This window comes from Takifugu flavidus, chromosome 15 (assembly GCF_003711565.1).
Source record: "Takifugu flavidus isolate HTHZ2018 chromosome 15, ASM371156v2, whole genome shotgun sequence".
Taxonomy (NCBI): Eukaryota; Metazoa; Chordata; class Actinopteri; order Tetraodontiformes; family Tetraodontidae; genus Takifugu; species Takifugu flavidus.
The window spans coordinates 8,708,672-8,721,107 of NC_079534.1; the positions used below are offsets into that span (position 1 = coordinate 8,708,672).

Consider the following 12,436-nt stretch of genomic DNA (forward strand, 5'->3'; position numbering starts at 1 on the left):
GTGCCAGTATTGTAAGCTGATGGACAATACATTTTCTTGTGGTGACATGATTCCTGAATTTGAATAAAACTGCTGGAAAGCCTTTATAGAAATAAAGAGCGTGCAGCCTCAATAATAAGTAAATAAAATCTGACTCATTTTAAAATTTCAGTGGAATTGCCATAATAAATAAGAAAGAAGAGAACAGCATTTCAAAACAAGATCTGGTTTTGAAAAGACAGCCCCCAATAAAAATGCTTAGAAACCTGACTTTGAGGGATCCATTAGATCTTATGTGGTGACATGTAGTGTTTGCTCTAAGCTTTTCAACAGCGTCAAGACCCCGGAGCCCTCACCACATACACTTATCTATCCCAGCTCAATTACCAATGTGTCAGCAGTGATCTATGAGGTAGCATGGGGAAGAAAAGGTTGGGACCTGGCTGGAGGTGGCCTTGGACCACATGGTCAGGTCATGGTGGGTGTGTGTGATTATGTTTATATGGACTGAAGTAATATGGCAAGGAGGGGTGTGGTGGTTCTTTTCCAAGGGCGATTGCCCCAGAGCATGATCCCTGTCAGCTCTGTTGACTTTTACTTGACTGCAACACTCAAGACAAGTGAGTGAAACACACACACACACACACACACACACACACACACACACACACACACACACACACACACAGACAGTGTGTTTGTGTGACAATTCTTAGATACAAATGTAGATGCATACTTGAATTAACTGCATCAAATGAATGGAGAAAAAGCTGTTTAAGGGAAAACCTGATGATATTCCATGATTTGTGATTCATTTTCATTTGTTCATCTGTTTATTTACATCAAGGGTTTAAGGACAGAGGGTTTTGCAGGTTGTTTTACATTGACATAAGTCATTCATCATGGAGTGGGACCCTAGAAGTATTTATTTCTTCCTACCCCTTAAACATGTATATTACATTCAAAAAATGCCTCTGGAACAATTTGTATGTTCTTACTTTTTATTTATCTATCACATTTATTTAGTTGTCTTTGTTTGCACTTGCATGTTAAAAAAAACAATCAATCAATCTATACATTTGGATTATAAAATTTGTTCTGTGATAAAGATAATAACGATAATAAAGTATGAGATGATTATAACATCTTCCAATATCACTCATCACAACATAAGTATAGTAGACCATATTCATATTGAGATACTATGAGAGTATGATTACATACCGGTATCTAATCAGCTATCGTTTTGATACTTTTCATAATCAATAAATTATTTGATGGACAATAAACATTTTGGAATGTTTTCTAATGTATATGATAAACACAAATAGCAGAAATATATCAGGATGTATATGAAAATGAGAAATTCTTGTATGCCGAAGCACCCTCAACCAGATCTAGATCAATGCCAATAACAGCTCTCCTAAAGTAATCCTCCTCTTAGGCCTAATCAGCAGAGGAAGCTCTTTTCACAGCTATGACTTAATCTGCTCGCATGAGTAGCCTGGCTTCTGTGTGTCTGATACGTCATTCTGCTGTGAGCTTCCATAATGATAAAGGGTGCAGGTCATTGTGTTGAAGCTTCCAGACTTATCGGCTGTAGCCATGTCAGATAAGCTCATTAGGTCCACAGACTGACTATCAGTAAGTCAATATGAGGTCTGCAGATTATTGCACTTAATTCAGCTGTACCGGTCAGTCGAAGTCTCAGCTTTTTCATCAGGAGCTTCAGGAAAACATACACATGTGACCTCTGTCGTTTTCTCATTTTAACACCAGACCCAAGAAAACAAAGCCAATAAAATTTCAAGAGGATCTATTTTCTCCAGTGACCCACAAAACAATTAAGATGAGAAAAATAGCCCCGCAAAGAAAATATGTGCCCTGTGTTTTTCATTAAAAGTGGTAAGTGTTGTTAGTAGATCAAAAGTGAAGGTACACTATGTAAACTATGTTGGGATCAGTTCAGGAGTTCACTGTTTCAATATGGCAACTTTTTCTTCCTTTCTCAGACTCTACGCAATGTCTGATACAAGTACAAGTCTTCTGTGGTATTATCTGCAGCTCTCACAAAGGAACCAAACCAGGGATAACTTGAGTTGTCCTTTCTCATGGCCCATGGTCCTAAATTGTAAGTGGGCCCGCCGCCCTTTCTTTAGGGGCTTGGGCCAGCTTTGTGAATGACTTGCAGTGGCAGATTTAATGCTTGTGGTCTGAGAGATAGGTGAAGGTCAGGCCACAAGAGGTCAGCCCGGAACATCTAATTTACTGCAGCATGTCTGCAGTCACATAGATGGAGCTGTAATGACCATTACAATGAAAGTGGACAGCCTGCACAGTGTCATAGTGACCTGATATATGGCTTCTATGCAATGTTCATCAAAGTAATTCCAGTAGTTTCAGGAAATTATTTTTTAACACTGTGCAAACTGATGTGCCCTGAGAGATCATGTAACAAAAGAAAAATGGATGGATAAATAAAATGACCTGTCTGCAAAGCCATTTTAAATTAGATACTCAGGCCTGGTGGGGCTAAGAAGCAGGAGGGACTGACTGACATGATGTGAGTTAATGGTTTCTTTAAAGCATGAACTTTGGTCGTCTACCCGTGGATTGCTTTGGCCTGACTGCTGCAAAGGAGTTCCCTATTCTGGCAAATGGAGCTATTTTGACATTGATGTGCTTTACACATGATACAGGATCTCAGCTGAGCTTTTTAAGCATGCCAGCTATTAAAACAGAAAACACTCTAGGCTCCAGTGTGGCCTTTGACTAACATTTTGGTTGGTCATGTGCCATGGAAGTTTATCCAGTATATATTGTGTGCAGCTTAAAAAGATTAAAAAAATATATATTTTAAGCTCTGTAAAACACACACTGTGCTTAATAGAACTAAGGCCAAACTTGGTAGAGCAACAACTGCCTGCAAAACAAATTCATTCACAAATTCAGCACAAATGATGTGGCATTTAGGCATTCGCACTTGGTCCCTTCACAAATAATTATTGTTGAGCTTTTACTCTGATCTGTGTTATTGAAAATATGTCCTACTGTAATTATATGTCTTACATTATATTGATGTTGGCATAAAGAAGGAACCTATAGCATCTGGCTAAATCTTCCAAATGATTGTAATTTGATTAGATATGCTTGAATGATTTCATTTCAGGTTTATAACTGTTTAATGTGACAGTCTGTGATATTGTGAAGTAAACAATGCAGCGTCATAGAAACTAACATCTGACCAAATTCCAGTCAACCATCCCAGTTAAAGACATTGGAGGATTTCCAAGCACCTTCTTCTGACAAAAGCTTAGCTGAAAGGACACGCTCAAAGACTCATCACACTATGTATGGGGAGGGTGATGGTTACTCTATTTATTTATTTGTGTGTGTGTGTGGGTTGTGTGTAAATGTGTCAGCGGCTGAATGGAAAGCAGCCTGGCCTGTCACATTAGCAATAGCGGGGAATGTTAGTGGGTGTCACTGTCAGCTCTGGTCTGGCTGAAATAATCATGTCAAAGGCCAGTGACAGATTCACTTCTTTCACTCAGTCTGGAAAAGTAAAGAAAGCCCTCCTGCTGATTCAAGTTCTGATGTTCATTGTACATTCAGAAAAAAGAGGGGAAGTGTAGGTGTTTGTTACTGGCAACAAGGTGAAAGCAACATTATGTTCCAAACTCTGAAGGTATTTGAAATGTAATGTTTCTTGGTGGATTTCTTATGAGGTGCCAATTTGATCAGAACTTCCACTAATGCAGATAAAAATTTAAAGTGCCTGATTCAGAGGAAAAACGTGGGCAAAGAAGAAGTTACAGTTGCTGTCAGCTGCAGCACACTTAATACATGGCACTGATATTATGGATTAGAAACATTTTGAGGTTTGGGAGGCATTTTGGGATGTTTACAATATAAATAAAACAATACAGTTTACAATTTTTGCAGCTTCACAACCACTTTTGGGAGTTGGTTAATTTTGTAATACATGTTTATTACACAGCTGATCATTTTGGAGTGAAACTCAAAGATCTTCCAGCTTGTATTCACATTCCTGATGCTGGTAAAACGTGTTAATTTAGCCACCTTGATAAATACACTTCACTGTTGACTGTGTTAGGCCAACAGTTGTACATTAACAAAAAATCAATAGTGGCGGGAGCCATATGTGTGTTTAGCCCATGAATGTTTTCTCTTTGTCTGATAGCCTTTATGCTATGATCAGTGGATACAAGGTGATGCTGATTAAACACTTTAATCTTGTTGTCACTGAAACCCTTAAGTTGACATAATCAGACAGAATTAAACAGGGAGATGCCATTTGACACAATTTAAATTTGAAATAATCAATTTTATATATTAGATATACTGTTGCCCATAGAACTCTTGTTTTCATCCTTATTTCTAAAGGTTCATGAGTAATAGTGTATAACTACGTAGTAAAATAAACTGCACAGGTCTGTTGTCTATGAAAGACAAAAACCACAGCCATAAACAAAATGCTTTGTGGATGTGGGGTTTAGTTTATCAGACAAAACATGGTTGCCCCCTGAAAACACCTGAAGGAGGACATCTCTATTAACAAGATGTCAGCAAGAGGGGGTTCCACCAATAAGAGGCTGTGTCCAGCATCTGCTACTATACCATTTACTTAGCCATCATTCATCCCAACCTTTACCCCTTTATCTGGTTAATTGTGTATGCCTATGTTTGTATGTGTCCTTCTAATGCTCTTTCCCTCCCTTTATTTGTGTGATCGCCCATGTGTCCATTACTTTACTAAAGACGTAGATGTGTTCTTTCAGTTAGAATAGCACCCTTGATTTTGCCCACTTTGATGCTTATTAGTATTGTGTGTATTGTCATGGCATGATAACGGTTGAATTCCACTTGTGCCCATGAGTTGTGAAGGTAAAGAGCTCTCTATCATTTTCATGACATTATTCTCTTCATTCAACTGCCCTCTACCTCTCCTCAAACAACGCCTATTATTGTGTCATAACAGAGAACTCAATTCATTAGCCCTGTTTGGGGTTTTAATGGGTGGCTCTAAAAAGGTGCCCTACAACAACATTTCTACAAGTGGGATCTAAGAGCAAGAAAGGCATCAGAGTTCACTTGACTTTTATTCTATAAAGTAGTATCTATGCAAAATGACAGATCAAAAGTAAATAGTATTAAACATATTGAATTTGAGCATGACATTGACCCGTACTGAATTTGTTAAGGCTAACTGTTTAAGTCATTCTGTCACATATGACCATGAGCTTTCAGCAGGGGATTATTTGAAACTCATATACTCATTTTATGACATGTAGACATAGATAGATGATCTTAGATTGATGGCCATAATAGCATTTTTAAACACCAGTGACAAATCACTCTAAGATAAACACATCTGCCCACAATACTTACATTTGGTAGTTTACTTGTGTTTCTAAAATTGCTATTCCTTCCATATCATCTCTTTGAAATCAAGTAGTTATAATATCGGTTATCATTTTGCATGGTAAAAATGGTTACCGTAATGTGTTTCAAATCAATGTAATATAAATGGAGTCTTAATGCTAAGGATGTGTGCTCCATACAGGCTTTCTAAACAAGTGATCGGGTTCTTATACTTATATAGTGAAGTGGCCCCTATGTCTTTCAATAATGCCTTTGTTTAAAATAAGGTGGAGGTGGGGGAGAGAAATGGCCTCCTCACACATTGAGGTTGGGCATTATACATGAAGACACCTCAGTAATATACCCAGTTCAGAGATATTTGGGAATTAAACTCCAGTGAAATTACTCAGTGACATCACCATTACAGCCTTTTCAAATACTGATCAAAAAAGCTCTGGTTTTCTCAATATTAAAACACAACTAACGGAAGAAAAATTAGCCATTCACTCCTTATCAGTATTTGCATTTTGATTGCCAGGGACAAATTAGCCCACACCATAAAGACTAAGAGCTACAACTCAATTTTACTCATTCACCATGTGTTTCAGCCATCTTGGTGCGCAGGCACATCAATCATTAACTGACTCTGTTTTGCCTCAGAAAAACCTGATAAAACCCAATAAAGTAATTTAGTGCATTTACATCACTATCCTGGTGGTTTACAGTAACACAATACTCCCAATCTATAGGCATTTATTTTATTTGATATATTAGTGTACAAATACAAAGTGACACGTGAGGTGTGCGGCGAGCTTTTATTGGTTTGGAGTGTACATCTCCCATGATGCTGACATTTGTTCTGGAATTGTTTGTTTTACAATGTTTTTATGTTGAATCCCATGGAATTTCAGATAAGTCTGTGCATGATTTCATTGGAGTACTATACAACAGGTAGAGCTCCAAACATTAGCATGCGCTCACATGTATGTGATGCATATACTATGTGTACTTACTATGAATATTGAAAAGACACAAGTATTTACACTTTTGCTGTGAAATTTAAACTTAAACTAAGTGGGTCCTCCATTTGATTATCTCTGAGTTCTACCTACCCTGTGATTTGAGTACAACTAGCTTTAGTTGAGTGAGGCACATATCCGGTGAAGGCAACAACAAAATGACTGCTACACTGAAGGTTTCTAAGAGCAGAGTGGCCTCCGGCATCTTGAAAATGGAAAATGTTTTGGAACAACCATAACTCTTTCCAAACTGAGCAAGGTCTTAGGAAAATGGTCTTGACTAGGTAGCCTATGTTCATTGTCTGAACTCTAGAGATCCTGTGTGCAGAAAAACATTCCAGAAATTCAATAATAGAGAAGCCTTAAAATTAGAAAAAAAAATTAGAAAGCCTTACAATCGTATTTATTTAATTGTATTTATTTGTGTGTGTGTGTGTGTGAGAGCGTGTGTGTGCGTGTGTGTGTGTGTGTGTGTGTGTGTGTAAGGAGCAACTCCTTTACTGTTTACTCTAGCTTATAGATGTCCACTTAGCATGAAAGTGTTCCGTCCAGGTCTGAAGCCTGTTTCTGCTGTGAACAATTCATCAATCCATTGACAGATTTAGTGTATATCAGTCTTGTTAACACTGGTGATGGAGCCTAATGTTGCCAGCCAAATTACATAACCATGCTGGACGGCAGTTAAATATTTGCAGGAGATAAAGAAGCCCTTGAAACTCTGAATCACCTGTTTGCCGTTTGTATTTTCTCACAAAGCTCCCACACATTGTGCGACAGTGCTCAAATACACAAGTGTTGTTAAATATCATAAATGTCTGCAGTCTGCAGCCCTGAGTGTACCTCGGCTCTCTTTATGTATTTAAAAACTATGCTTTAGTTGTTCGAACAGTCACTGGCTTCCTGCAGGGCTAGGAGAGTTCCCCCACCCATTCACTCATTCCCATTTTTGTTATGGGGGATGTGCAACTATTTGAATACATTACTGATGCTGTTACTGACACTAAAAAAAAGGCAACATTCAAATTTACTTCAACCACTGATTGCTCTGCCAATGAGACATAAACAAGACCATTATGGATGGATGGATAGATGGATAGATGGATAGATGGATAGATGGATAGATAGATAGATAGATAGATAGATAGATAGATAGATAGATAGATAGATAGATAGATAGATAGATAGATTGGCCAATTTTTGGCAGCTGAGTACATCTGTCTAGGTGTTAAAGGAGATACAGTGAAATTCCCAAAACTGAAATAACTTATAAACTGGTAAATGACATATCCTTCATTGTCTTCACTTCATGAGGCAAATCGTCTCCGTGGCAGTTGTATTAAATTCATTGTAATTCCTGTTTATTTTTAAGTAACTGTACAAATCAAAATTGTCTCCAGGCATTTTCCAAATCCCAGGGCCTGCAGCAGCAGCCATTAATTAATGGATTATCAGGCCTGTTTGATCAACCACAAGTTCAGATTCTAGTTCATACAGAAATTAGTTAGAAACACATGCTCTCTCTCTCACATGTGCACTGACATATGCGTGTACATGAAAATCCATGACCAAAATTTTTAGCTACCACAAATGTTACTTTTTATCTGTGTGTTTAAAACTCTGAACCCAGTAGAGAACAAGTCTTCAGCTGGTCTCCTCCCTGTGTTTATGTGAATGGGGACCACAGAGTCTGGAACTGACTGCCACTAGCCTGCCAATCAATTTGTTTAACTCCCCAGGCGAGGGCAATGATTGGTGGACCCTGCACACACACTCCCTTCCTGATAACAAAGCAGCCCATATGCCCTCCCAGCAGGAGCCAGCAATGGTAAGGGGCTCTATGCATTTAGAAAGCCAGTTATAGGAATTCAGAGCTAATAGGGTGAAAGGACTACCATCATTGGATTGAAAAACTGCACAAGTCAAGTGGAATGCACCCATCGTCCAGCTTGTACCTCCATTTGACAGCAACGAAACACTTTCACTAGCCTGGGGTTTCATTTATTTGAGCATATTAACTTGAATTATATCTGCTGTCAGTTTTTATTTACATTGGGTTAATGAAGAAATAAAAAGTCACTTTTTTATTAAAGAATTTACCAAGCAAAAAATTGTGACATTGGCTTAAACAGCCAATGTCAAACATAATTTGAGAGGCATCCAAGGGACGAGGGCAAATGTACCGGTATGTCTTAAAGTGCTGAAAGATTAAAATAAGTTGATATATATGAGATAGATGAGATAGATATCTTAGGACATTAAAAAGGCTCACTCCAAAACAAAATTCATATAACTACTGTAAAAATGTAAATGAGAAGGTCAATTCAATTTGTGTGTGTGTGTGTATCTGTATCTGTGTGTGTATCTGTGTGTGTGTATCTGTGTTAAGGGAAGGGGGGACCCAGTATTATTAAAGTAAAAAGACTACTTCCTTGAACATAAACACAACTTAAAAACATAAAGAGGAGGATCTTAGGCGCTATGGACTTTTTTTTTAGGTTTTGACACATTTTTCTTTAATTTTCCTTGTTTATGTCATTGCAAATAACAGGATACTCCAGTCACACACAGAATTTATAGAATTTATAGTCTCTTGACTTTAATTTCTACCTACAACAACACCAATCCTCACACCTGTAGGTTGCAAGGACTGTCTCCTGAGATCTGACATAATCTGTTTATTTTTCCAATACTGTCATCCAGCGTCTGAAAGCAAATGACCAAAATGAAGATAAAATGAATCATCACATCAATCTGTGACGAGTCTTTCAAACTTCATATCATCTTACGGTTTGCATAGAATAAAATAGGGGAACCCGAAAAGTCAAGAACAAAAACAAAGAAATGAATGAAGATTCTATTTCAGAGTTCTGAATTTAATCTTATTGGGAATTTTCAACAATACTCAGACAGACATATTTTGTTATAGTGTTATATGTTATAATTAAAAGACTTCAAATTTTTTGGGATTAGTAAAATCATGGCAATTATCATCCGACATCCACAACATATTGGCACCAATGGATCTGAGAGGATTTGCGGGGCTGATTTATCTTCTAAAACCATCGCTTTTACATCTGGGGGCAATTTGATGCCGCAAGCTCTGTTGTTAATCACAGTGCTGATTGTTTTCACCCATTACAACTATTTTTGAAATAACTTAATCTTCTTCCCTAGAGTCTGTTTTGCTCAGACATAATCTGTCAGAGACTGATTGAGCTGCATAATCCCTGGTTGCAGAAATGCACGCCCCCCCTCCCCTCCCCTCAACACAAACACACACACACACACCACCACCACCACCACCACCACCACCACTCTTGCGGCCTCTATTGGATGTCTGTTGATAACTAGAGATGTGACCCCACCCTGTCTCCTCTAGCGTAGCTTCTCTACTGTATGAGTCTGCCCCGAGGGCTTAACAATATGCTTCTATTTTTAATTAATCAAAACCTAAATCTCTGAGACCCTGACTGACAGTGCTTACCTATGTTTAAAAAACAAAACAAAACAAAACAAAAGGTTTTGGCGCATTGTTTTGTTTCATTTTGCCTAATAATCTTTTACAGCAATAAGCAGTCAGACTGCATAACTGAGACCAGAGGGGTGTCTGGAGCATGGGGACTCAGCAGCCGTTGGAAAAAGCAATGATGTGGAAGTGACGGACAGTTGGGCGGGTCCAAGAATGAATGGACCATCAATGACACATATCAACAGACAACTGTGGAGAAAACTCTGTGTGTGTGTGTGTGTGTGTGTGTGTGTGTGTGTGTGTGTGTGTGTGTGTGCGCGCGCTTTTTGATAGGGTTGATGGGGCCCTTTGCTGATGTTACACTCCTGAATTATTCATTGCTCTGCTCCAAAGGTGTGTAAACACCTATGGTGTATCAGTTCTCTTTTCAATCATCACAAATTTCTGATTAGTCCACATGTGATCAACTCCATGCCCAACTTAGGTCTGAGAAATAATTATCAATGAATAGCATTTAAAATTGGTTATTCTGATCTCTTCATTGGTTCGAATCATTTTTATGTTTAGTTCAGAGTGAGAACAATAGACCATCTGTGATCAGGAACAATGGCATATTCTCCAATTACGATGTGTGCGTGTGTGTTTGGAGCGGTAGAAGGAGCGATGGTTTGGGGAGGGGGGTGGTGTAACTACATTGCAAGATGGTTCATAGATATGACAGACGTTCTCGAGTTTGATTTTTCTATGAACGGCTGTATGTCTCCCCCTAGTGGGCATAAATTACACACTTAGAGGTAATATTTTAAGTCCCACAATGCTACTGAGGACCACAGGATGTAAGACGTTGGACGTAGAACTTGACAGTGGAGGACTTCAGCCTCACGCCGAATTACCCTGTGACCATTCGCGGTACTGTAGATAAAAATCCTATGCGGCCCAAAAAGGATTTTTCCCTTAGACTTACATTGAAAAAGACTAGTCTCTACAATTGTGTACAGAACACCTCCAGCTACAGACGTGGTCGATTTATCTTTGAAAAACCTTTGCAGATGTGGCGGGGTGGAGGGAGGTGGAACGGTGGATGACAACGCCACCTGGGGAATTCCACCCCAGGAATTAACCGGAAACAGGCACGCGCAGATACGGTTCGGTTCCAGAGGCAGAGACAGGATTGAGGGTTAGGCAGTACAATTTTATTAAATCCAACTTAACACCAAAATAACTCGGCTGTACAAAAATCAAACAAAAGGGGGTGGACAGGGCTGGGGCCCCACCGGCAGGTGAAACTCAATTAGGGGAAATAAACAAACTAAAAACACCCGTGCTACTACAAACAAAACTACACACGAAAGGTGTGATAAAAACGCCCTCCACCAGGGGTTGGGTCCCCGCCGTGGCCCGCAGCACCTGTCCACAAAGAAAAGAGGACAATTAAATTTACAATGATAATCAGACGCGTCGAGCGCACACGCACACCTCACACAGACAAGCGAATAAATGGCGACCAGGTCGTCCAAAAGAAAACAACGTCAACCAAGACACAAAAAGCAACAAAACCAACAAAAGTAAATGTAAATTGATACCATTTACGTACTGTTAAGAGTCTAAAATTAAAAGTAATAGCTCCGTGGTCGCCTCGGCAGCACCACTACGTCTCAGCGCCGTCCCCCGAGCGAAGGGGGTGGGGCGAGAGAGAGAGAGAGAGAGAGAGCGCGAGAGCGAACAGGAGAGAGTCCCGCAAACGGGACGGAGCCAAAGCAGCAGTGGGTCCAGTACGCGAGGTAGTCCGTGCCGACTGTTTGGTGGCGCCACCACTCCGTGAAGGGTTCCCGCTGGGGCAACGCGACCCACCGACGCCAGCCGGCAGTCAACTGCAACAAGGACAGCGCCATTAACCTTTATCGACCGAGTGCGGGGAAGTCAGTGACGCGCATTGCTGCGCCTTACCTGCCCAGGGTAAACTAGCGCGCGTGCCCTCACGGCAAAGCGCTCTAGGTGGAAGGATGGCGGGAGGAAGCACCAACCTTCTTGGCGCTGCCAAACAGCATGCTCGCGCTGTGAAACAGTTTGTTGGTCGAACCGCCCAGATAAGCCACAACCCCGCCATACCGTCGAAGGGGGAAAAACAACTAAAGTCAGCTGGAGGCAGTGCCTTATATAAACCTTTTCTCCCCACCCACCAATTAAGGCACTACCTCCATAGGACACCTGTTCGGAGGGCAGGCCACGCCCTGCCACATCCACCCCTACCTTTTGGATCGTCGACCCGACGAGAGACAGGGCCAAGTTAGCACCAAGGTCTAAACACTGCCATTAGGGAATTGGATGCAGAGTCTAGCGGCCGATTAGAAACTTCCTCCTGCGAATTAACTGACCGTGGAAGGTGATGCCTGTTTGAGTGACTGCCAGCAGTTGAACGAGCAGTCCGACGCAGGGACTGCTGACTACTGCAAGGCTGGTCGGCTGGGGGCACTGTTGGTGATGGGTCGCTGCTACTTACGGGCGCAGTCAGACTGCACGCACCCTGGGGTGCTGTTGCAGCCGGGGCAGAGGACGCCTGAGGGGTCCCAAATGGTGGTGGCAC

General features: G+C 40.5%; 1 long non-coding RNA gene across 1 annotated transcript; it reads right to left on the minus strand.

The window, feature by feature from the left end:
* Nucleotides 1-11,023: 11,023 nt before the first annotated feature.
* Nucleotides 11,024-12,394, minus strand: LOC130539478 (uncharacterized). The gene is made up of 3 exons (XR_008954139.1): nt 11,800-12,394; nt 11,447-11,723; nt 11,024-11,259 (listed from the first exon to the last, which is right to left on the minus strand). It is a non-coding gene; the product is annotated as an uncharacterized LOC130539478 (long non-coding RNA).
* Nucleotides 12,395-12,436: the final 42 nt, after the last annotated feature.